General features: G+C 40.0%; 1 protein-coding gene across 3 annotated transcripts in view; it reads left to right on the top strand.

Moving 5' to 3' along the window:
- Positions 1-610: 610 nt before the first annotated feature.
- Klhl13 (kelch like family member 13) overlaps positions 611-23,502 on the top strand; it is a 158,040-nt gene continuing 135,148 nt past the window's right edge. For 2 of the 3 annotated variants that reach the window (XM_028887293.2, XM_028887287.2), the window contains exon 1: positions 611-759. The gene's annotated coding sequence lies outside the window, so the exon portion shown is untranslated. Of the gene's footprint in view, positions 760-3,850; positions 4,052-23,502 lie in introns of all 3 variants that reach the window. The other variant, XM_028887288.2, reaches the window with a different exon arrangement.

The raw sequence follows: 23,502 nt of genomic DNA, 5'->3' as shown, positions 1-23,502 counted from the left end.
AGCTGAGAGTACAGCGAGTTCGAAGCACAGTGCCGGTAATAGTAGACACTTGGTAAAATGTTAACTGCTGTGTTTGGAGTTCTTCTTCCTCTTTCCTAATATTCTCTACTCTAATAGGAAAGAGACACGAAGCACTCATTCCAGATCATTATAAGAGCGATGAATAATTGGTGGTATGAGAGCCTGGATCAGGGTTATTTTGAGGTTTGGGCTCCGCTGAGATGATGCGACAGACACCTCTTTCTCAGTATCTGCTCTGCTTGGTCTCTGGAGTGACTTTGAAGAGGTTGAAGTTATGGCTGGCAGGATGCACTTGGTAACTTCCTTGGAGAAGTCCATGCATTGCTGTCCCTTGATACTTGACAGTTTTCACTTCTGCCTCCTGGACACTAGAAGCCATGTGGGCTCACACCCAAGTGTCCTGGTTTCGGAGGCTCCAGGGCCACTTGGCAGTCATCCTGCTTCCGGGCCCAGCCTCGCCTCTCTGTAGCGGAGTGTTCAACTCGGACCCCACACACAGTCCTAGCCCCAGCCTCCGCGCAGGCGCCGCCAGGGCCACCCCTGCCGCCATGTTTCCCCCGCCCACGCGTTCCCCTCCCACCACTCTCCCTCCCCTCCCCAGCTGGGCTCCCTTATCCCCCACCCCCTGGTGAGGTCAGGCAGAGGCTCTGTCGCTGCGGCCGCTGCAGCTCAGCTCCTATTCCCGGGCAGCCTGGAACAGGGACTTTGGCAAATAACTGGAGCGGCGTTCGGGTTAGGGTAAGCGCTCTCCCTCTGCTTTGAAGACGGGGCGAAGTGGCCAGGGCGACCAGGGGGTGCGGCGGGGCGGGCGTCAGTGCCTCGCGGCAGTAGGGAACCCGGGCTCCGCTGAGCGACTCCCTCTTTGGCCCTCGGAGCGCAGCTGCCCGCGGAGGAGCGGCTGGGTGCAGGGGCTCGGCAGACAAGGTGAGGCAGGGTCCTGAAGTCACAGGGGCTCCACGAGCTTCCCCGCCTGCCTTCTGCACCCGCGTTGCGCGGCCAGGAGTTGGGAATCCGCGCGGGGAACTGCGAGGCGGGGACCCAGCTTCTCTCTTTGCCCACCCGGGTTTTCACCCCCGTGCTGTCGCGCGCTCTTATCTCCGCACCTTCGCACTTGCAGGTCCCTCTGGCTCCACCAGAAGCTTGGGTACTTCTAGGATCCTAGTCAGAACTCAGTTTCTCTGGGCTTCTTTGTCATCCCTCCAGGATCATCTCTGGTTTTCCCGATCGCTGCCCCGATCCTCTGGGGTTCCTCTGTCACCCTCAGCCTCACAGTCTCTTGTCCTCTAACAGTTTCTACTTTGTGCTTCCTATTCCATCCCGCTTCCAGAATCTTGAGAGACTCCGTGGCTGGCTCCCCAGTCAAGAACACTTAACTTAGTTCTGAATGTCTTCAGCTGTGAATGTCTTGGCTCTTTTTCCCCCCTTTAAAATCACAGTTGATGAATTATTTTCTTGGAGGCTTACAGGGTTTAAGCGTACCATTTACAGAAAAAAAGATAGGACAATTTCTGTATTAAATACCGTTTAATAAGCATCTGTTGAGGAACTTTAAGGTTTCTTTCTAGGTTTTAATAACATAGTCCAAAAACCAGTCACTTAAAATGTGTGTGTATGTTTGCATGCAATGTTTGTGGCCCTAAACCTTCCTGGCACTGGAGCAGGCTGGACTAAAAGAGGTCTGGTGGGGTTTGTAAGCCTGCCTTCCTTTCTCCATCTGCAAATTAGGATGCTCATCATTTAAGTGGAGTTAGCGCTAGTCTCTCAAGTTAGCATAGGCTGGTTACACAGCACATTGAATGGGCACTGAGAAGCCTTGGGCTTGAAAACTGCCTCTGTTGGGAGGATACCTGCCTTTTAAAGAGAAGCCCCAGTTTTGTCTAGTGCATTTTAGAACCTCGGGCTTCTTTAAAAACAACCAAACCCAACCCAACCCACTACTTTTAGCCATTTCACTTTGTTCCCATTCAGTTGCCATGTTGGTTCCTACACTGAGGTTCGTTTGCTCATGCTGTAATTAGTGTGAGGAAAATTGAATGGAGAAGCTGAACGTGGAGGCAGATACCAGTGAACGAGCACATGCTGACGTATGCAGCTGTGTTTTTAGAAATAGGTTTTAGCTAGTTCTCAAACTTGAAAACCGAGCAAAATGAGTTAAGCAGTTATGATATCATTTTATATCTAAAAATATTAGTTCCTTTAACCACAAATCCTTATTAATACCCTTACACTTACCAATGATTGATTCATTCACTTAATGTGTGACCAGGCGCTGGCATTGACGACAGTTCAGAAGAAAGCACGCTGCCAGTGAAGACGGTGACGACGTTTCCCTCTCCTGGTAGCACTTAGGTTTGGTAGCGAGGCAATGGGAAGACTTTCTGCTGCAACAGCAAGTGAAGCATTTGTCGATAGAAAAGAACTTCACATGCTCAGTATTTTTAAGCTGCCATTTTATTAGCAAAATTTAAACTGTGTGGTGTGGTTCTATCGGTTTTAGTCAGTGTTTTGAAGAAAGTGATTTTCACAAGAGCAGTAGAGGCTATTAGTGATCAGTTTAGTTAGGTACCTTGCCTGATACTTCCTTTTCCACTGAATTTCTAGAGCTCACTCTAGTTTCAGTAAAAAATAGATGATGATAGGAAAAGGGTACTCAGCCTAGTCTGCCCACTGTTTTCATTTTTTGGCAACCTGTCTTTGATACATATATTTTACTTGTTTCCCTTTGAGATTATTATTATTAAGCCTAAACTTAGATTATCACTGATGTGACTTTCTAAATAAAAACTGATTTTTTTTGGCCTGGAAGATAAAGAAAAATAGTGGATGCAAGTTAGCCATAAGCATTTTTTCCTCTGCATTTTCAATATTTGACAGATTGTGTGATACACTTAGAGATTACCAAACTAGATATTTAGTTTTCCTTTAAAAAACTGAAAAGGGGTCTCACATGGCCCATGCTGGCCTCAGACTCGGTAAGTAGTTGATGGAGGATTATCTTCAATTTGTGATCCTCTGATCTTCAGCTACTCAGTGCTTGGATTACATACTACAGAACCAGCTCCGACTGAAATGAATATTTCTGATGTTACTAAAGCTAACTTCATGTTCTGCTACTACTATAGCCTTTTTCTTTTTTCTTTTGTGTTGTATTCATTAATTTGATTTGCAGTACTAAAATGAGATTAACCTAAATATTCAAATTGTTTGATTTATGATGTTTGATATATCATTAAAACCTTTCTAGCATTTTGTTTCTGGTGTAATTGTTAATTTCTGTAAAATAGTATAACAATTTGGCAGAAATCACATTTTAAAAAAGCATAGAAAGTATGTTAAAAAAAGATGAACAGCCCTAAAGTGAACTTTTCAAAAGTAGAGAAAATGGTTTCCTTAGAGTTAGAGATATTTATAGCAATGGAGTTTTAAAGTATTACTAATTAATTTAATATTTCATGGTATAAAATCTGTTGAATGTCTCCTATGTGCCAAGGCTCTGTATAATAGGCACAGTGTAAAAACTGATAAGTCAGAATCCTTATAGATTGCACCAAGATCAATAAATATAATACATAGAGTACAAAAACTAGAAAACACCTAGTTTCACAATGGTGGTATATGGTGGTTAATGTTATTTTTCAACTTAATCTGGATTAAGAGCTATCTAGCTACTCAGTAAAACATCGTTTTGGGTGTGTCTGTGGGGGTGTTCCTGAGATTGGTGTATGAATCTGAGTGGACTAAGAAGGGAAGATCCGCCCCCGGTGTGGGCGTGCACCAGCCAATTGGCTGCGGAGAACAGATACAGGAGGCCTGTTGCTCTCTCCCACAGCTAAGCGAGTCACTTTTCCCCCTGCTGCCTTGGACATCGGAACTCCAGGCTTGTTGGCCTTTGGACCTAGGCTCCACTTTTAACCAGTGGCCCCTTAGGTTCTTAGGCTTTTGGCCTAAGAGAGTTTCACCGTTGGCTCCACCACCAGCGTTCCTGGGCATCCAGTTTTCAGAAAGACTGCTGTGGGACATCTCTGATTTTGTAAGTCAATTCCCGTAGTGTATCTCCCCTCTTAGATCTATGTGAATCTATTTTCTGTGTCTCTCTCTGGAGAACTCCGGCAACTATAGAGCTTCTTAGAGAAGAGGTGATATTTGAGCACAGCCCTAAAGAGAAGAGAGAATACTTTTAGTTTCTCAAGATCTGGGAACAAGCTGGGCCCGGTGGTACGGGCCTTTAATCCCGCACTCTGGAGACCGCGGGAGGCCGATCGATCTCTGTGAGTTTGAAGCCACGCTGGTCTACAGAGTAAGCGAGTTCCGGGATAGCCAGAGCTACATTGTAAAGTCTTAGCTCTGGAAAAAAAAATCAGGGAAAATTCAGACGTAGGAGCTATGAAGAACAGTAAACACAGTGTGGTGAGAGGTCTTAGTGTGCTGGACCAGAGAGTGTTAGAGATAATAGATATTTAGCATTTGGAAGTCTTCTGAAAATTTGAATTTGATTGTCGGAACAATGGGAAGCCATTAGGGAACCTGAAATTATTGGTCGAAAAAAAAAAAAATTGAAACTTAAAACATGTTTTACAGAGCATTAAATTGAATGCCTGGCTTGGTCATTTATGTTAATACCCGAGAATGAAAACTTTGGTAAGTTGGCTAAATAGCTAAGGAGTCTGTTCTTCTACTCTGTTTAGATAAGGGACTAGGAAAATAGGACCTCTGGGGCCTGTTGAAAGCAGGCTGAGCAGTCCTCTTGCCGCTGGCAAATTGTTACCTGTGCTGCAAGGTAAGTTGTCAACAACTTGAAAAAATTGCAGGCTTCTCAGGCATGTTGGGGCACAGACCTTTAATTTCAGCACTTGGGAGGCAGAGGCAGGTGGGTCTCAGATTTCTAGGGCAAGGGCTACTTGGGAGATGCTGTCGCAAGACAAGGCAAAACAGACCACATACCACCACCACAAACCCATCATTTAAGAACTTGTTTTTCTGACCCAAGCTGATGGCAGCTCATGGACTCTGGCCTCTCTGCTGGGGAACATGCCTGGGACCAAACTAGACCCTCGGAATGTTGGTGACAATTATGTGGATGGTTATGGGATGGGGGTGGGGGTGGGGGGGCTAGAGGAGGGGAGGGAGGGGAAACAGGTTGGTATGTAAAATGAAAAGAAAACCTTTTTAAAAAATAAATAAATTTAAAAAAGAGAATTTGTTTTTTAAGGACTGATTTGTTAATTTCTTAGAAATGTGTTTCTTTTGGAAGGCTGGAAGTTCCTTTTGTGTACAAAAGAATCACTTAGGTTTTAGAAATGTCTTTTGGACTTTTAAGAGAGATTTGTTATTTCCTTTTAGCTTCTGTTATATTTTCATATTGCCATAGATTTATGCTTTGAGTTTAGGATTGTCTCAAGTGCTTGGTGCTTAAATTAAATTTTATTTCTCTGAGCCTTCAGTTGAAAGCCATCCTAGATTTGATTTTTTTTTTTGGTCTCTAATAGAAATATGCATGGATATTAACATCTTATAGGAGTCAATCCTGGTGTTGTGGGAGATTATTTCTTGTAAAATGACCTCTAGCACCTCCTGCAGGTTCAAATTCCAATGTCTTAACTGAGCAAGCACAGATTCTTGAGCCACCATGCGGTTGCTTTGCTGGGAATTGAATTCAGCACCTCTGGAGGAGTAGCCGGTGCTCTTAACCTCTGAGCCATCTCTCCAGCCTTTTTTTTTTTTTTTTTTTTTTTTTCAAGACAGGGTTTCTCTGTGTAGTTTTGGTGCCTGTGTTGGATCTCGAGCTATAGACCGGCCTGGCCTCGAACTCATAGAGATCCACCTGGCTCGGTCTCTCAAGTGCTAGGATTAAAGGCGTGCGCCACCGCCTGGCCAGTTTTATTATTCTCATACAAATTTCCATTGGTTTCACCTGGTTTTCTCAATATGAAACTTTTGTGTTTAACATTATTCCTGGTGCAGAGTAGATACACTATAGGAAGCCATTTTTAAAATTCTTTTTCTCTATCATTTCAAAGCTCAGTCCTATTCAAGGAACAATTTAAATATCAGGCCCTATTGTAGCATTTGCTATTATAAACAGTCTCCTTCTTTTGAAGGTGAATAGTAGGAACAAACTTGCCCTATTGTGTCATCATTAAGCTTTTGTGGTACCTGGCTGCTGGCTCTGGGAAGGTGACCCGGACCTCTTCTAGCTTGCCTGTTGTTGCTGTCCCATGCACCGACCCCATGCTCTGTCCTTCCTAGTTACTTACTAATGAATAAATGCTGCCTTGTGAATGTTCTTCTGTTATGTTAATATACCGTATGATTCAATACTGCTTTGCCTTTTCCATAGCTCTCTGGTATTCCAAAGCAGTCTATGGGAGAGTTTATTTATGAAGCATAGTTGTTGAGAATATAAACACTGTAGCTAGGCAGCTGGGGTTCTGATTCTATCTAGGATACTTGTTAGCTGGGGGATGTGAGGGAGTAACATAAATAGACCCCAATTGCCTCATCATTAAAGTAAGAAAAACATTTAAAGTTTAAATGAATTGGCTTGACCCACAATTAATTTGAAAATTTCAGACTTCCAAAACTTGGAAAATTGATAATTTCATTTGGTAAGTTAGGTGACAAATCTCAAGTGGTAACAAAATATAACTTGAAAATATTAAAACTCCTCTTCTCCTTAGTGGTAGTCTTAATTTATATTTATTGTAGAATTAGTAATATGTTTATGGAATAGTGCCACAGACCCTAGTGGAGTATTACATAATATACAGTGATGCAAGTTATTGCCTGTCTGAAAGGCTGGCCATTTCTGAATTGGGATTATATCTGGCACTGAGGTTTTTAGATAAGAGACTGTACACCTCCTCTCCTCACAGTAGTGCTTAAAGCAGGGCTTTGCACATATTAATAGTAAGCTGTTGCTGTGGGTGCTGGAGATTAGGGAGGTAAATAAATTACTTTATCTTCTCAGTACCCTGCTCATAATGGTTACCATGTAAATTGTTACCATATAAATACATGCTGATTTATTCACACAACTCTCAATAGAGAGGGATGTCTGTCTGCTCCTTATATCAGAAGAAAGCAGATATAGCAGGGCCGCACGACTGAAACTAGCCCAAACCCTGCTCTGTCAGTACTGGTACTTGGTACTTGGTGCTCAGTCTGCCAGGGCCATATTTATAGAATATTTTTGTGTTTCTTTTGCTATTTAAACTTCCTATGGTTTTTTTAATGACAAGAGAGCCTTTTGTGGGGGGGGTCAGTTAACATGTTTTTATTCTGATTATTTACTTATTTTTGACATTTATTAAATTCATATTTTTTTTGAGACAGGGTTTCTCTGTATAGCTTTGCGCCTTTCCTAGAGCTCACTTGGTAGCCCAGGCTGGCCTCGAACTCACAGAGATCCACCTGGCTCTGCCTCCCAAGTGCTGGGATTAAAGGTGTGTGCCACCACCGCCCGGCCAAATTCATAATTTATATTAAGAATCTGTATTAAAAACAGAAGGAAAGTATCAGACAAATGAGACATAATCCCTAGCCTTTAGTAATTTCAGAACCATTCATAGTTACATAGGATCATGAGTGTTCAGCATAATTTTTGATTTTTATCTTTAACTTTTAAATAATATTAAAAACATGCAAAAAGAAAGCCTAGGAGCCAACTATTAACTGACCTTAGTGTCCATTACATGAATTTCTTTAGTATTACAACCTTCTCTCATTACCTAATATCTTGGCAGCTTGACTATAAAAAAAACCTAGTTTTAAAGATTGTCCTTATCTATATTTGCCAATCATAATTGGCATATTTTATGTATCCTTTCACTTTTGTGATGCTGTCCAAAATTCTATGTCTCAGTGGATTTTTTTTCTGGAATGTTCTTTCAGTTAAGATAAAGCCCTTCAACCCATCTGCCAATTCCTATTCTTCTTTTTTTCAAGACAGGGTTTCTCTGTTTAGCCCTGGCTGTCCTGGAACTGACTCTTTAGCCCAGGCTGGCCTTGAACTCAGAGATCCTCTTGCCTCTGCCTCTCAAGGGCTGGGATTAAAGGTATGTACCACCACTACCTGGCATCCTATTATTCTTAGGTTTGGTCTTTTCCTGGATGTTTTGTGTCATGAATTTTTTTAGATTTAATGTTTTCTTTGACCGATGTATCAATTTCTTTTATTGTACCTTCTACACTTGAGATTCTCTCTTCCGTCTCTCATATTCTCTTGGTGATGCTTGTGTCTGTGTAGTTCTTGTTCACTTGCCTAGATTGTCCATTTCCAGAATTTCCTCAGTTTGTGCTTTCTTTATTGCTTCTATTTCTGTTTTCAGGTCTTGAACAGTTTTATTTGTTTCCTTCAATTATTTGTTTTTTTTTCTTGGCTTTCTTTAAGGGATTTATTCATTTCCTCCAATTTTTTGTTTCTTTCCCTCAACTTTTTTAAGGGATTTACTCATTTCCTCTTTAAGGACATCAATTATCTTCATAAAGTTGTTTTTAAGGTTTTTCTTATGCTTCAGTTGTGTTGGGATATTCTGGGCTTGCTGTAGTAGAACAGCTGGGCTCTGGTGGGGACATACTGCCCTGGCTGTTGTCAATTGCCTTCTTACACTGGCATCTCAGCATCTGAGTTTGGGGTAATTATAGGTCTAGGTGCCGATTTCTGAGTTTGTCTGTGTTGGTTAGTGTTTTTTCCCTTGGTTTCTGTTTCTTCTCTGGTCTTCTGGCTAGAATGGCCCCATTCTGATAATTCATTCAACTAATATACATGAAATATATGTAATATATCCTAGGCATTACTCTAACCCAGTGGTTTTCAACGTGTGGGTTATGTATCATATCAGATATCCTACATATCAGATATTTACATTACAGTTCATAATAGTAGCAAAGTTACAGTTAAAAAGTTGCAACAAAATAGTTTTATAGTTGGGAGTTGCCATTACGTGAGACACTGTATTAAAGGGTCAAAGCAGTAGGAAGCCTGAGAACTATTGTAGTCTAACATAAACATTGGAGTCTCTATCCATTGTTTTTTCCACTACTCCAGGATCCCTCAGACTGGAGTGTATGTTCTGAATAAACAGAGTGGTAATGTGATAATGTACCCCTTGAGACAGAAAGTAAATCAGTTTGTATTGTAAACCTCTTTTGAGACTTAATTTCTTATTTTATGTGTATGGCTGTTTTGCCTGCATGTATGTTTATGCGCCACCTTAGTGCCTGGTGCCTGTGAAGGCCAGAAGAGGGCACTGGGGAAGCCAGAAGAAGCCACTGAATCCCCTGTAATTCCAGGTACAGGTAGTTGTGAGCTGCCATGTGGATGCTGGGAATTGAACCTGGGTCCTCTGGCAGAGTATTCTGTGCTCTTAACCACTGGGCCATTTCTCTAGCCACAGTTTATATTTCATGAAGCATCTATTTCATGTGAATGTTCAGGAGAACATTAACTGTTTTTTAATTTACAATATTTCCTAGTAAGCTTCTCCATGGACAGTTGTAACTCTGGCATGACCCCCCAAAGGTTATTGAGGCCACATTATATTGCTAGAATCTGTTCTTGTAGTTAAGCACTCATGTGTTCCCTTAAACTTCCATCATGACCTGTGGAAAAGGTCATTGGTGTTTTTCTCTGTTGCCCAAGTTCCTTTAATTCAAGGGGACACACTGTTTGCTCAGTAATGGTCACAATGTTTCGAATTCCCAACATTGGTTGGTAAGAGCTAGACTGACAGTGAGGGATTTGCCAAGGAACTAGTATCTTCAGAAGAGAGATTAGACAGATTATTAGAGATTATTATACAGTGACCATGAATTTAAACTGCACAGTTGATGGGTCAGAGCTTTGCCCTGTTATGTGGACACTTGCTGAATTGAGGCTCTCTTTGCTAAGTTTAAATTGTCTTTTGTTTACAACACATTAAACATACAGTGTGTTAATTGCCAACTACTGGAATATTTGATGCTAGATCAAAGTTAAGGAAAGCCTTAACTTTGATTTTAACAGTTTTCTATAATTTCAGATGGTTTTGGAAATAGGACAACAGTGCCTGGTATAGTGCAATAGTTTCATTTGCTACAAATGAGATTTGAAAAGAAAAAAAGCAAGTGAAAAGGGGGTTGAGAGTAAATGGGGCAAGCCACACACTAAATCCTTCAACTGTTGTTCATCATTGCTGTCCCACTTTCATTGTTTCCTCATGCCAGATGCAGTTCCTGGGACGTGCCATTGTGGTGGTGTGTTAGTGCTGAAAGACTGTAAGCACATGGGCATGGGGGTGGGCAGTGATTAAGGCAAAGCCTTTGCAGTCTCTGAGGGAGGTGCTTTGCATTCTCTTCAGTAAGAGGCAGTAAGAGGGGGTAGGCAAATTGTAGTACTTTACAGAAGGAAACTTTAGTAAAGAATAGTTAGTTCATTTGGAGTGTTCACTGTTTTTTTTAAAGGTTTATTTATTTATTATGTATACAGCTACTGCATGTAGGTCTGCAGGCCAGAAGAGGGCACTAGATCTCATTACAGATGGTTGTGAGTCACCATGTGGTTGCTGGGAATTGAACTCAGGACCTCTGGAAGAGCAGTCAGTGCCCTTAACGTCTGAGCCATCTCTCCAGCCTGAGTGTTTACTGTTCTACTCATGGTTATTACTAAATGGGAAGACAGTAGAGCTTAATGGCTGAAGAGCTTAGGCCTTAAAATCACATAATTGTATTGTGGTTTGGGGTAAATTGTTTCATGTCTCTGAATCTTATTTTTCTCATGTAGAGTATCTGACTTATTTGAAGTATTAAATAAGAAATGCAATTCAGGCGGTGGTGGCACACACCTTTAGTTTCAGCACTCAGGAGGCAGAGGCAAGCGGATCTCTCTGAGTTCAAGGCCAGCCTGGTCTACAGAGCGAATTCCAGGACAGCCAGGGCTACACAGAGAAACCCTGTCTCAAAAAACCAAAGGGAAAAGGGAAAATGCACACAAAGCACTCAGCACAGCTCACACAACACAGTGCATAGAGCTACTCTTTTATTTGGTTTGTTTTTATATTTTTAAGATAGTTTTTTCACTCTGCAGTATATACCGACTTGAAATTCTTGCTATAGTCCTTCTGTACTTGAACTCTTGAATGCTGTAGTTATAGACATGCATCACCATGCCTGGCTAGCTATTCTTAGTGTTAACTCTTTTCCTAGATTAGTGGCTGAATTAGTTGAAAACATGGCCAAACGCAGATGCATTGCCATTCATACATGGAAGAGAAATGTGAGAGATTTTATGTGTCTTTTGTGTTAATCCTAGCTAAAATACCATTTTAACGTATTTACAATAACATTTTTTTCTGACAGGAAGTTCATGGTAAGTGTATGACACTTTAAGTATGTGTCACTTTTTCCTTTTTTATTTTTTATGATTAGTTGTCATCACTCTCTGGTGTTCGTCAGTTTTGAAATTGCAAAATAGTGGTTTTCATTATGATATTTTTATACATGTATATTATTGTATTGTATTCATATTTGTCTTCTGTTCCCCTCTCTTACCTATTCTCCCCTTTCTTGCTGGTTTCCTTCCTTTTCCCAAATAGTACCTACTTTTGTTTTTATGATATAGTAAATCTAAGTCTCATATGTGAGACAGAACATGTGACATTTATTTTCTTCCCCAATTACTTTCTTGTTCTCTCTTCCCTTCCTTTGGAATACTCATTTCCTTTTACAACCCTTTTACTTGTGTGTGTGTGTGTGTGTGCGCGCGCGCGCTTTCACATAAGAGAATGAATGAGAAATTTTGTCTGGCTTGTGGTTTATTTGAATTGATTTCTGTGTATGCTTGTTGTCTGTACATGGAAGTATGCTCATGTGTGCATGTGGGTGCCTACAGAGACCAGAAGAGTGCCTAGGCTCCTGGAGCTGGATTTACAGGAAGTTCTGACTCCTCCAATTTGGGTGCTAGGAATGAAACTCCAGTCCTTTGGAAGAGCAGCAAATGCTTTTAACCACAAAGCAATCTTTCCAGCTCTCGTGGCTTGTTTCACTTAAGATGGTCACCTCTAGTTTCATCTATTTTTCTTATAAATTCCTTCTTTATGGTTGAATAAAACTCCATTGTGTATATATACTAACATTTTTTCTTTAAAAAATATTTTAAGTGTGTGTGTGTGTGTGTGTGTGTGTGTGTGTGTGTGTGTGTGTGTGTGTGTGATGCATCCTGGAGTTACAGGTGTTAGTGAGCCACCAAATATGGATTCCGGGAAATGAACTTGGATCCTCTGCAAGAGAGGTATGTGTTCTTAGCCACTGAGTCATCTTTTCAGCTCCCAGTCACCCCCATTTTGGACTCAATTTTTATTGGCATATATTCATTGTATATAGTTATGCACATGTCCTAGGATTTATTTCCACCACTGCAAAATGATTTTGGAAAAGTTAGTTTTATTATGCTCTTAGAGAAGTAGTTTAAATGTTTAAAAAGGTAATGCCTTTTATCATAGGTCATCTTTTCTTTCTGTTTAGAATAGTTTATTGACACTGCAAGGGGTCAGTGGGCTGGGCACTAGATAGAATACTACCCATAACAGAGCATTTTTCTTTTGAAGTACAGTTAATTATCCTTATTTTATATATCCCTGTGGAATATATATAGTGAGTATGAGTAGCTTGCTACGAGGTACAGCTAGGAGTTGAGTATCTTTCATTTCTAACCTAGAGTTAACGCACTAATGATATAAGAAACTCTTTAGTGTTGTGAGATATTTGTACACTGTGTGAAGGTGTATTGCTGTGATTAGTGTAACAAATAGCTGAAAGGCCAAAGCTAAGGCAGGAGGTATAGGCAGGATTTCGGGGAGAGAAAGGAAGAGGAAGAGGGATCTAGGCATGTGGGAGATGCCAGGAGACACGGAGAGGAAACAGGAGGTGAAAGATGGAAAGAGTGGTGATGACCTGTGATAGAACATAGATTAATATAAATGGGTTATGATATAAGAGCTAGTTGGGACAAGCCTAAGCTAACAGCCAAACTTTCATAATTAATAAGAAGCCTCTGTGTAGTTATTTGTGGCTAGTGGTGGAAAAGAAAGCCCATCTATGCTTTAGCCCAGAGGATCTTTCACTAGCTCTAGTCTTTTAATTAACGAAGTGAAACTAAAAGAACAATAGTAGAAATACCTGTCAACTTCCTTATACAATTTGGTAATTTATTAAAATGAGTTTTGGGTAGAGTAAGAAACTCTCCAAGTGCCTCTTGGCATCATTCAGGGGCAATATCCATTTAAACACCAATGAACAGCATTTATTTAACAATGATTTGTAGAGCACTAGGGCAGACAAAATGCTTCCACTATCTGGACATAGCTTACAGGTTAACCAGGGACTGAGAACATGAAATAATTCGACATCAGCCAATGCTAATGACAATGTAAATCACTGAATTGTTCTAATATGCATCATGAGCCTGACATTCCAAGTACTTTCTATACATTTACACACTTAATTTAAACCAAAACAGAGTAATGAGAGGGACTGTAGTCCCCTTTTATAGATAAACTGATGTATTACGAAGTTTAGATAAATTTCTCAAAAGTATCATATCTAATAAATAGAATAGTTAGGAATACAATCCATGCTGTCTACTGTTAAGCCACATTTTCTTTCTATTTATGAAAGAGGACACATGGAGTGGGATATCTAAAAAAGCACATAAGAAATATTTTGGGAAAAAAAGCTGAAGGATTATCAGAGGAAAATGATGGCAAGAATTTTTATTTATTTATTTTTAGTATTTTTTTCATTTATGTTTACATCCCAATCACAGTTTCTCCTCTTTCCTCTCCTCCTGTTCCCCACTACCCCCCACATCTCGCCTCTACACCCTATCCACTCCTCCTCTGTTTCCATTTAGAAAGGGGCAGACCTCCCATGGACTTAAACAAACCATGGCAGTCAAGTTGAGGCAGGACCAAGCTCCTCCCCCTGTATCAAGGCTGGGTGAGGCAACCCAGCATGGGGAATAGATTCCCAAAAGCCAGCTTAAGCGCCAGGGACAGGTTCTGATTCCATTGCTAGGCGCCCCATAAACAGACTAAGCTACACAGCTATCACACACATGCAGAGGGCCTAGGTCGGTCCCACTCAGGCCCCCTAGCTGTCAGTCCAGAGTCCTTGAGCCCTGGTTAGTTGTTTTTATGGGTTCCTCCATCATGAACTTGATGCTCCTTGCTCATATAATCCCTCCTCCCACTCTTTAACTGGACTGTGGGAGCTTAGCCCAGTGCTTGGCTGTGGGTCTCTGTATCTGCTTCCATCAAATACTGAACAAATGCTCTCTGATGACAATTAGGGTAATCACCAATGTGACTATAGGAGATGGCCAGTTCAGGCTCCCTCTCCACTATTGCTAGGTGTCTATCTAGCTGAGGTCATTCTTGTGGATTGCTGGGAGGGTTTTTTTTTAAATGTATGGGTATTTTGCATGCTGGTGCACTTGGAAGCCAGAAGAGAGGATTAGATTCCCTACAGATGGTTGTGAGCTGCCATGTAGGGCTGAGATTTGAACCAGGGTCCTTTGGAAGAGCAGCAAGTGCGCTTATCTGCTGAACCATCCATGTAGTCCTGTGGCAAGATATTTTTAAGAGGTTGTTTTTGAACAGGGTGTTACTGAAAAGTGAAGAAAACACTTTTTTTTTTTTACCCGAGACAGGGTTTCTCTGTGTAGTTTTGGAACCTGTCCTGGTACTCGCTCTGTAGACCAGGCTGGCCTCAAACTCACAGAGATCCACCTGGCTCTGCCTCCTGAGTGCTGGGATTAAAGGTGTGTGCCACCACCACCTGACTAGAAAAACACCTCTTAATATTTTAATGCCCAAAGTTTTGAATGTATTTGCATGTATGTCTGTACACATGTGTGCATAGTTTCAATGAGGGAAAATTGGTATGGCAAATAAGATGGAAAAAATCTTTTATAAACAGAAATTTGTTTTGGGATTTCTGACTTTATAGACTTATGTTCCTTTTTAAGATTTGTTTTTATTATTTATTATGCATTTGTACACATGTGTGAAGGTGCCTGCAGAGGCCAGAAGGGGTCAGGTCTCTTGAAGCTGGAGTTACTGATGGTTGTGAGCCATGTGATGTGAGTGCTGAGAAAGAACTTAGGTCCTTTGCAAGAACAGCAAGTATTCCTAACCACTGAGCCATCTCTCCAGCCCCAAATCCTGTTCTTAAAGATAACATAGTCAACCAGGCCTGGTGGCTCATGCATTCCTTTAATCCTAGCTCTGGAGAGGCAGAGGCAGGTGGATCTCTGTGAATTTGAGGCAGGTCTGTTTACATAGTGAGTTCTAGGACAGGGAGGGAGTGTAGAGAGACCCTGTCTCAAAAAAACAAAACAAACAAAAAGACATAATTGATACACCGTATAAATTTAATCTATTTGAGGTATACAATTCAGTGGTTTTAGTATATTCATTGTGGGTTGTTTGCTTGTTTTAAAACAAGATCTCATTATGTAGCTCTGTCTATCCTGGAGTCATTATGTTGAGCAGGCTGGCCTGAAACAAAAATCTGCCTGCCTCTGTCTGCCTCCTAAGTGCTAGGATTCAAGGTGTGAGACACCATGCCCAGCTGTTCACTTTACAACAATCAATTTTAGAATGTCTCCCCTCCTCCTCCGTAGAGAATCAAGGGCTTTGAAACAAAGGAGTCCACAAGCAGGATGGAAGTCAATTGTTTGTTTGTTCTCCTTTACCAATAAATACCTAGAGATGTCCTCTCAGTGCAACTCAGATCCTCATGGTGCCCTCTTCCCCTCCACAGTCTAGTTCCAACTTGCTGTCAAAATACTTTTAATTTCGTTTTGGAGACTGATTAGTCATTCAATGGATTCTTTTTTTTTTTGGTGTTGTTCAAATTCATTATATAATCGTGTTTGTCATAGAATTTTGATACTAGTACTAAATAAATGTAGGTCAGACTTATGTTTAAAGACAAAACTGCTAAACCCACTAGTGTGAATGGCTGTCTTCTGCTGTATGCATTCTTTTTTTGTTTGTTTTTGTTTTTGAGACAGGGTTTCTCTGTGTAGCCCTGGCTGTCCTGGAATTCCATCTGTAGACCAGGCTGGCCTCGAACTCACAGAGATCCACCTGCCTCTGCCTCCCAAGTACTAGGATTAAAGACATGCGCCACCACCACCCAGTGCATTCTTTATTATAAACAGTAACTAGAAATAGCTGAGAAATGTTAAGGGTACATACTGATTTTTTTTTTTTTTTGAGACAGGGTTTCTTTGTGTAGCTTTGCGCCTTTCCTAGAATTCACTTTGTAGACCAGGCTGGCCTCGAACTCACAGAGATCTGCCTGCCTCTGCCTCCTGAGTGCTGGGATTAAAGGCATGCACCACCACCGCCCGGCCATACTGATGTTTTAAAATATGTTAATGTCATGGCTAGTATATATTAGTTATAGATGATTCATTAACATGAAAGAACTCTATACCTGATTTTGGGTGGGGATAGTATTAGGAATGTCTCACACTGTGGATATTGTGATATTGTATACAGCTACTATGAAATAACTGCAATTTTTAACGTTTTTGGTCTCTTATTTTCAGCCACTCAGCCTTCAGAAAAACTAGTTAGTGTTAGAATCAAGGACTGCCTTTCAGTTTAGTTACAGTTACCTATCCAAACATCTATGTGAGTATTGGAGGAGGAAGTCTCAGGACTTTGTTAAATGGATAATAGTGTTATTTTTCAGGGAGGGAATTGCTATTTAATTTTTGTTATTAAAAATGGATCTCCATAATTAGCTGTCATAAGTAAGTTTTGACTTAATTTTAGGTTGGTCTCTTTGGCTTTGTTTTATTTTACCTACTTTTGATTTTATCAATTTTGACTTTTAAAATGCTTACTTTATGCTTATTGTGTACTTGCATGCATTTTCTACTCAAGGGACAGTTGATATTAAAGTCACCAGATTCTTTGATGATAATTTGCTGTACATGTCAAGTATAGTTTCCATTTGCTTTGGTGGGGGTGGGCAGCAGAGGTACATGCTCAAAGTTGGTGGAAAGCATAGGATCTCACAAGATGACACTGCTTTTCCTAGGAGAAGGAAACCAATTACGCCATTCTTTAAATAGATTAGTGGTTCTTAACTTGTCATGACCCTTTTCACAGGGGTCACCCATGAACAATGAAAAACACAGATATTTACATTATGATTCATAACAGTAGCAAATTACAGTTATGAAGGAGCAATGAAATAATTTACTGGTTGGGGGTCACCACAGCATGAGGAAGTGTACTAAAGGGTCACAGCGTTAGGAAGGTTGAGAATCACTGAACCTCATCACCTCATAAAGAACCTTATCACCTCATCAAGGTGCTTGATATCACATGGGGTGAAGGAATCAAGGTATTGGGTAGATTTGGGAGGGGGAGGGGAGCAGGATCCTTGATTTAGAATGGTTGGTGTATATGCATTGTTGCTGCCTTTATTATGGCTAGAGTTTGTTTATTAAGCATTTATGCTATTAGGCTATATAGAAATAGGTTAGAAATGTGTTAACAAGCCAAATTGGGGCTTTCTGAATGAGAGAGTACCATGTATATTGTTTAGTAACAACAATTTAGAGTAATGTGAATGTTGAATTTTCTATGGCTTTAAATATTTATTGATTTTTTAAAAAAGCACCCATTACAGTATTCTCATTAACTCCTGCTTCAAAATGGTCTGATTTTCTGCTTAAAGTGGTGCTCAAAACAGTTTGGAGTGTTAAATGGTTGAGAAGAACCCCTTGTGTGGCTTCAATCCATCTACTGTTTTACTGATAGATGTGCTTTATCTTCAGATAATGACTCTCTCTGGCTTTAATTAGCCTGCATATGCAGTACAGCAGCACTTTTTTTCTCTGGAAAGCAATGAAGTATTTTATATAAATCCATTCAACAAATATTAGTGAGTTCTCTGACTTAAGTGCTGGGATACAGTAGTGACTAAGACCAACTCCAGTGTTCATCTTCTGAACCAATCGTAACATTCCTATTTGCTTGCTCTTTCTCCTGTCAGAGAGGGCAAAAGCATCCATATTCCTTTTAAGGATATTACTTACACGTAATACTTTTATAACTGTCTCACTGGCCATTTTAGATCTTTGGTGACGCCGAGTTATAAGAGAAGCGGAGACAATACTGTCCTTTCCTAATGGTCCTATGCTTAGCACATTACTTTCTTTCTCTATGAGGAGGGAAGAACTACATTGGAGGATAAGCAGCAGTGTCTGCTGTACATTTTCCTAATGTAAACTCTGAGTCATTGGTCAATTTCATGACTTACTTGAAGACGACATCTCTCTAACATTGGCCACCATTTGCTTGTTTCAGTGGGATTCACTTGTTGGGACTATCTCCATTGCTTTGAACCTGAAGCAAGGCCAGGTACCGTGGCAGCTGAAGTGACACAGGCAACTTACCTTATGGCAGCCAGGAAGCAAAAAAAAGAGAGAAAGGGGGCAAGACATAGTCCCCGCAGCATATGAGAAGAACTCAGTTCCTTCACCTCTTCTACTTTAGAGGTTCCTGTCACTGCTCAATAGCCCACCAGATTATAACCTGCTCAATGGATTAGCCCAGTGATAAAGTCAGAGCTCTCATGAGCCAGTTCATTCTTAAAAGTCAAACATCCGAATATTGCTGCAAGCATTGGCCAGTGAGCTTCTAGGGGACACCTCAGACTCAGACTATAATAGACTTGGGATTTGCCTTCCGGTTGTCCCTTTAACTTCTACCTCACCCCTACTAATGTTGCAATCCAACTTGGAGCCTTACTTGGCCGACTTGTACTTCCCCAAACTGGCCGTGTTCTCTCAGCCACGCAAATGTGCACTTGCTTCTCTTCTGGAATGCTGACCATTTCCTGTCATTCAGAGTTCAGTTTAGATGACATCTCTTCTACTTCACGACTCCAGTCTGGGGTTTCTTTTACATATTTGTGTAGTATCATTTGTTCCCCTCTTTGGCAATTTGTATTACTGTTTTTACTTCTCTGTAGTTATCACTGGCTTGTGAGTTCATTGAGGCGAAAAAACAAGCCAGTTGTTGTGGTGGTAATCTAATTGTACTGAAATGTACAAGTTGTTCTGTTGCCTGCTATGGTACCTACCTTAGATTTAAGTTTAACACTTGCTGACTGGGAAAAAGAATGAGTGAATACTTTGCTTACTTAGTAACATCTGTTGAGTAAAAGCTGATCGTTTATCCCTTTGTCCTCTTGAGATTTTAAACAGTACCAGCTTTCCAGTAGCCCAAGCTGGATAATTTTATATTAGGTATGGTTAAAGTCAGATATTTTAAAATAAATGCCATGTTATAAGAGGTATAAGAGGTAATGTACAAAAATGTAGACTTAAGAGCATCCCTAGGGGTCCCTTAGTAGAGCTCCTCTAATTCTAGAAAGATGAATAATAAATACTGAAGAAAGAGAAAGAGAGAGTTCAAATGGTTCTTTATCTTTAAGGAATTTTCAGTGTCATAAACAATATTTATAGGACATGAAAAAAACAATTAAGAATTAGGTGCCAGAGAAGTAAAAGAGTTTGAATAGAAAAGGTCGATTTAACCAAAGAATTAGGCTGTGGAATGAGCCTTGATGGTAGTTAGGATTTTGAAATGAATGTTCCAAATGTGGGGGGTGTATAGGTAGGAAGATGGAAATGTACAGGAGGATCAGGGAAACATGTTCATTTGAATGCTTTTGAGTAGTAAGAGGAAAAGCAGAAAATTGGAACCAGAAAGTAGAGGCGCTTGGCTAAGAAGCTACTGAGGGAAACCATGGGCAGTTTCTAATTAGATGATTGATTTAATGAAAAGAAATTTTATGTTTTAGTTGACTGATATGTGGGCAGGATTTAGCCTCAATGGGTCATGAAACTGGCACAGTGTCTAATAGGCCAATTTAAAGATTAGGGGCTTAATTGGTTTTTGTTGTTTTGCTTAAAGGCAAATACATGATATACCACCAATTCCCAAGATGATTAACATAACAGTGTCAGAATTTTTCTTAATGGAAAAAATAAGCCCAAGCCACAAACTTGTAATATTAGTAATGTGCATGCATTAGTCATGACATACTATATTTAATTGCATAAACTCTCCTGTTATGCCAATCAAGTGTAAACATCCCTGAAGTAACTGAGAACGTGGTAGCAGCTGCAGCATTAGCCCGTGCTATTTTACCAGTCATCTAGAGTAGAAAAATTAACACAAAGCATGAACCTCCTTATGCATTTGGAAGCTGTTTTGTTTAAGAATGGTTTTATAGCAATATAATATAGTGTATTATAAGAGCTGAGTTCTGCAATATATTATAGTTCCTCTGAAACTGAAAAGCATGAGGGAGAACCTTGAATTCTGATGTTGTACAGACAAACAAAAATGCAGGTATATTGTGAAATATATATATATATATATATATATATATATTATATATATATGTGTGTGTGTGTGTGTGTGTGTGTGTATGTATATTATACATAATTTGCCTTGCTAGTGATGAGTACATTTTTTTGTACAGGGTCTCATGTAATTCATACTGGCCTTGAACTTACTATGTATTGATTTTTCTGCTTTTGCCTTCACAGTGCTAGAATCAAGAGTGAGCCATTATGTCCTGCATGATGTATTTCTTTAAGGGAACAGATACATTTTTCTGGAGGAGAGACTTGGATGATTTTAGCTTTGATTTGGGAAAGTCCAAGTTTGCAGCACATTTTTATTCCCCCTTTTTTTGAAGATTGCAGAAAAATTAATACTTTAAAAAATAACCTATATGTGAACAGTTTGTATCATTTCTCTTTCACCTAAGCATTGAAAAGAACATTTGAGTTAAGTAAATGTTTTTATATAATATTGGTTTCAGTAGGCCATATTTTTAAAAGATTAATTTTTTAGTGTGTGTGTGTGTGTGTGTGTGTGTGTGTGTGTGTCTGCCCGCCCGAGTTTATGTATGTGTACCTAGTACATGCATGTGCCTGCAGATCCAGAAAAAAGAGTTGAATCACCTGGAGCTGGAGTTGCCAGTCGTTGAGAGCTGCTGTGAGGATGCTGGGAACTAAAGCTGGGTCCCTGTAGGAGAAGCAAGTGCTCTTAATTTCAGAGCCATCTGTCCAAACTGGAGACTGGCATATTTGAAACATTTCTTTGAGGAAACCTGTATCAAAGGAGTTCAAATGATGCAAAGATAAATCTATTCTATACTATCTTTGGACTTCAGCACCACTTGGTCAACTCTATGTATGCTTTTGAAAATTAGATGCATTTTATTTTAAAACTATAGTTTTTTTTTCATCTTTTGAGTCTCCTTTTTCCTACTCTAAGATTTGGTAAACTTTAGCCCATATATACTTCTTATTCTTGAGCAACAACATAAAAATCTATAATAAGCATTTTTTTTTGGTGTGTGTATATGTAGCATATGTTCATGTTTGGGGGGGGTGCATGTGCATTGCATGTGTGTGCATGTGTGGAAGCCAGAGGTCAACATCAGGTGTTTTCTTTCTTTTACATTTCTTTATTGTTTTTGTTATATGTCTATGTGTGTTTTATCTTCATATACATGTGTGAACCATGTGTGGGCAGCACCCACAGAGGCTAGAAGAGAGCATTGGATCCCCTGGAACTGGAGTTAGAGGTGGCTGTGTGCTTCCATATGGGTGCTTGGAAGCACACCTGCAGAACTTCCGCCCCTCCTGCCTCTACTTCCTGAGTGCCGGGATAATAGGCTTGACTTCGGTTGATGCAGTGCTCTTAACTGATGAACCATCTCTACAGTCCCTCTACCTTTTGAGATAGGGTCTCTCAGTGATCTTGGAGCTCATCAGATCAACTATGGCAGCTGCTCATCTAGCCCTTGGTACCCTCCTCCCTACCACTGGAATTACAGATGTATGCCTCTGTGCCTGTCTCATACAAGCACTTTACCCACCGAGTCATCATTCCAACCTCCACAATCAGTGTTTGGCATGATACACCATTATAAAACTCACTCTCATAATATTCCAGAAAATTTATACTTTTGTATGTGTCATTAAGATGTAAATGAATTATTAGGATTACCTAGCTATAAACTGTTAAAAATTGTTTGTTCAACTTCCCAAATCTGATGGAAAGAAATACTAACTGAAATATTTAAAAACAATTTATAGTGTAAAGTGTAGTAGAATTTATTCAATATACATGAGTACATGTTCTTTCTTAAAAAAAAAGATTTATTTATTATGTATATAGTGTTCTGCCTGCATGTATGCCTGCATGCCAGAAGAGGGCACCAGATCTCTGTGAGCTACCATGTGGTTTCTAGGAATTGAACTCAGGACCTTTGGAAGAACAGCCAGTGCTCTTAATCTCTGAGTCATCTCTCCAGCCTGAGTACTAGTTTTTTTTTTTTTAATTTATTTTGTCTTTTTATTTTTATTTTTATTTTTGGTTTTTAGAGACAGGGTTTCTTTGTGTAGTTTTGGAGCCTTTCCTGGAACTCACTCTGTGAACCAGGCTGGCCTGGAACTCACAGAGATCCGCCTGGCTCTGCCTCCCGAGTGCTGGGATTAAAGGCGTGCCAGAGTACTAGTTTTTTCTATGCACTGCATATGATAGCAATGGAAATATAGTGTTATACTGTAGTCTTGGTTGAGTGGTCCTGCTACGTGCTATTTGAGTCACTTCATTTCATCGAGTCATGATTTCCCCATCTCAAATATAGCAAAACATCAATGTTCTAGGAAATAGATGAAACATGGCATGGGTTTAAGTACAGTACCCAGAATACAGTAAGTTTCAGTGAATGGTGGGTCATTATAATTCCTTCATGCAAGTAGCGTTTATCTGACTACCAAAAGATCTTTGCTAGTTTCAAATTCATTTGTTCAGCTGTTTTATTTAAAATGAGCATCTATGGAAGAAACAATCTAATAAGAAAAACAGGAAATTTAGTTGTTATCAAATAACAAGAAATAATATGAATGGGTAAATTACTCATTTTCTTTTCTTTTTTAGAAGGTAATGTATTTGTTTTATTTTTTTTTCCCTTAATTGAAAATAGATTTTTCCCCTCACATAATATATCCTAATTACGGTTTTCCTTCCCCCTCCTCCTCCCGGTTCTTTCCCACCTGCCCTCCTCTCTGGATCTACCCCCTTTCTTTCTCTCTTTAGAAAACCAGCAAGCTTCTGAGGGATTATAATATAAAATAATATAATATGACAAAAACTAGCTCATCAGGATCGAACAAAATGAACCAAAGAGGGAGAAGAGCCCAAGGGAAGGAAACAGAGACCCACTAATTTGCACATGCGGGAATCCCATAAAACTCTAGAATGGAAGTCATAATACATATTCTGAGGACCTGGTGCAGACCATGCAGGCCCTGAGTGGGCTTTGCTCATATTGGTTTAGAGGGCCTTGTTTTCTTGATGTCCTGTATCCCCTCTGGCTCTTTCATTC

This window comes from Peromyscus leucopus, chromosome X (genome assembly GCF_004664715.2).
Source record: "Peromyscus leucopus breed LL Stock chromosome X, UCI_PerLeu_2.1, whole genome shotgun sequence".
In the NCBI taxonomy this organism is placed as follows: Eukaryota; Metazoa; Chordata; class Mammalia; order Rodentia; family Cricetidae; genus Peromyscus; species Peromyscus leucopus.
This window is presented reverse-complemented; position numbering and strand designations above follow the sequence as displayed.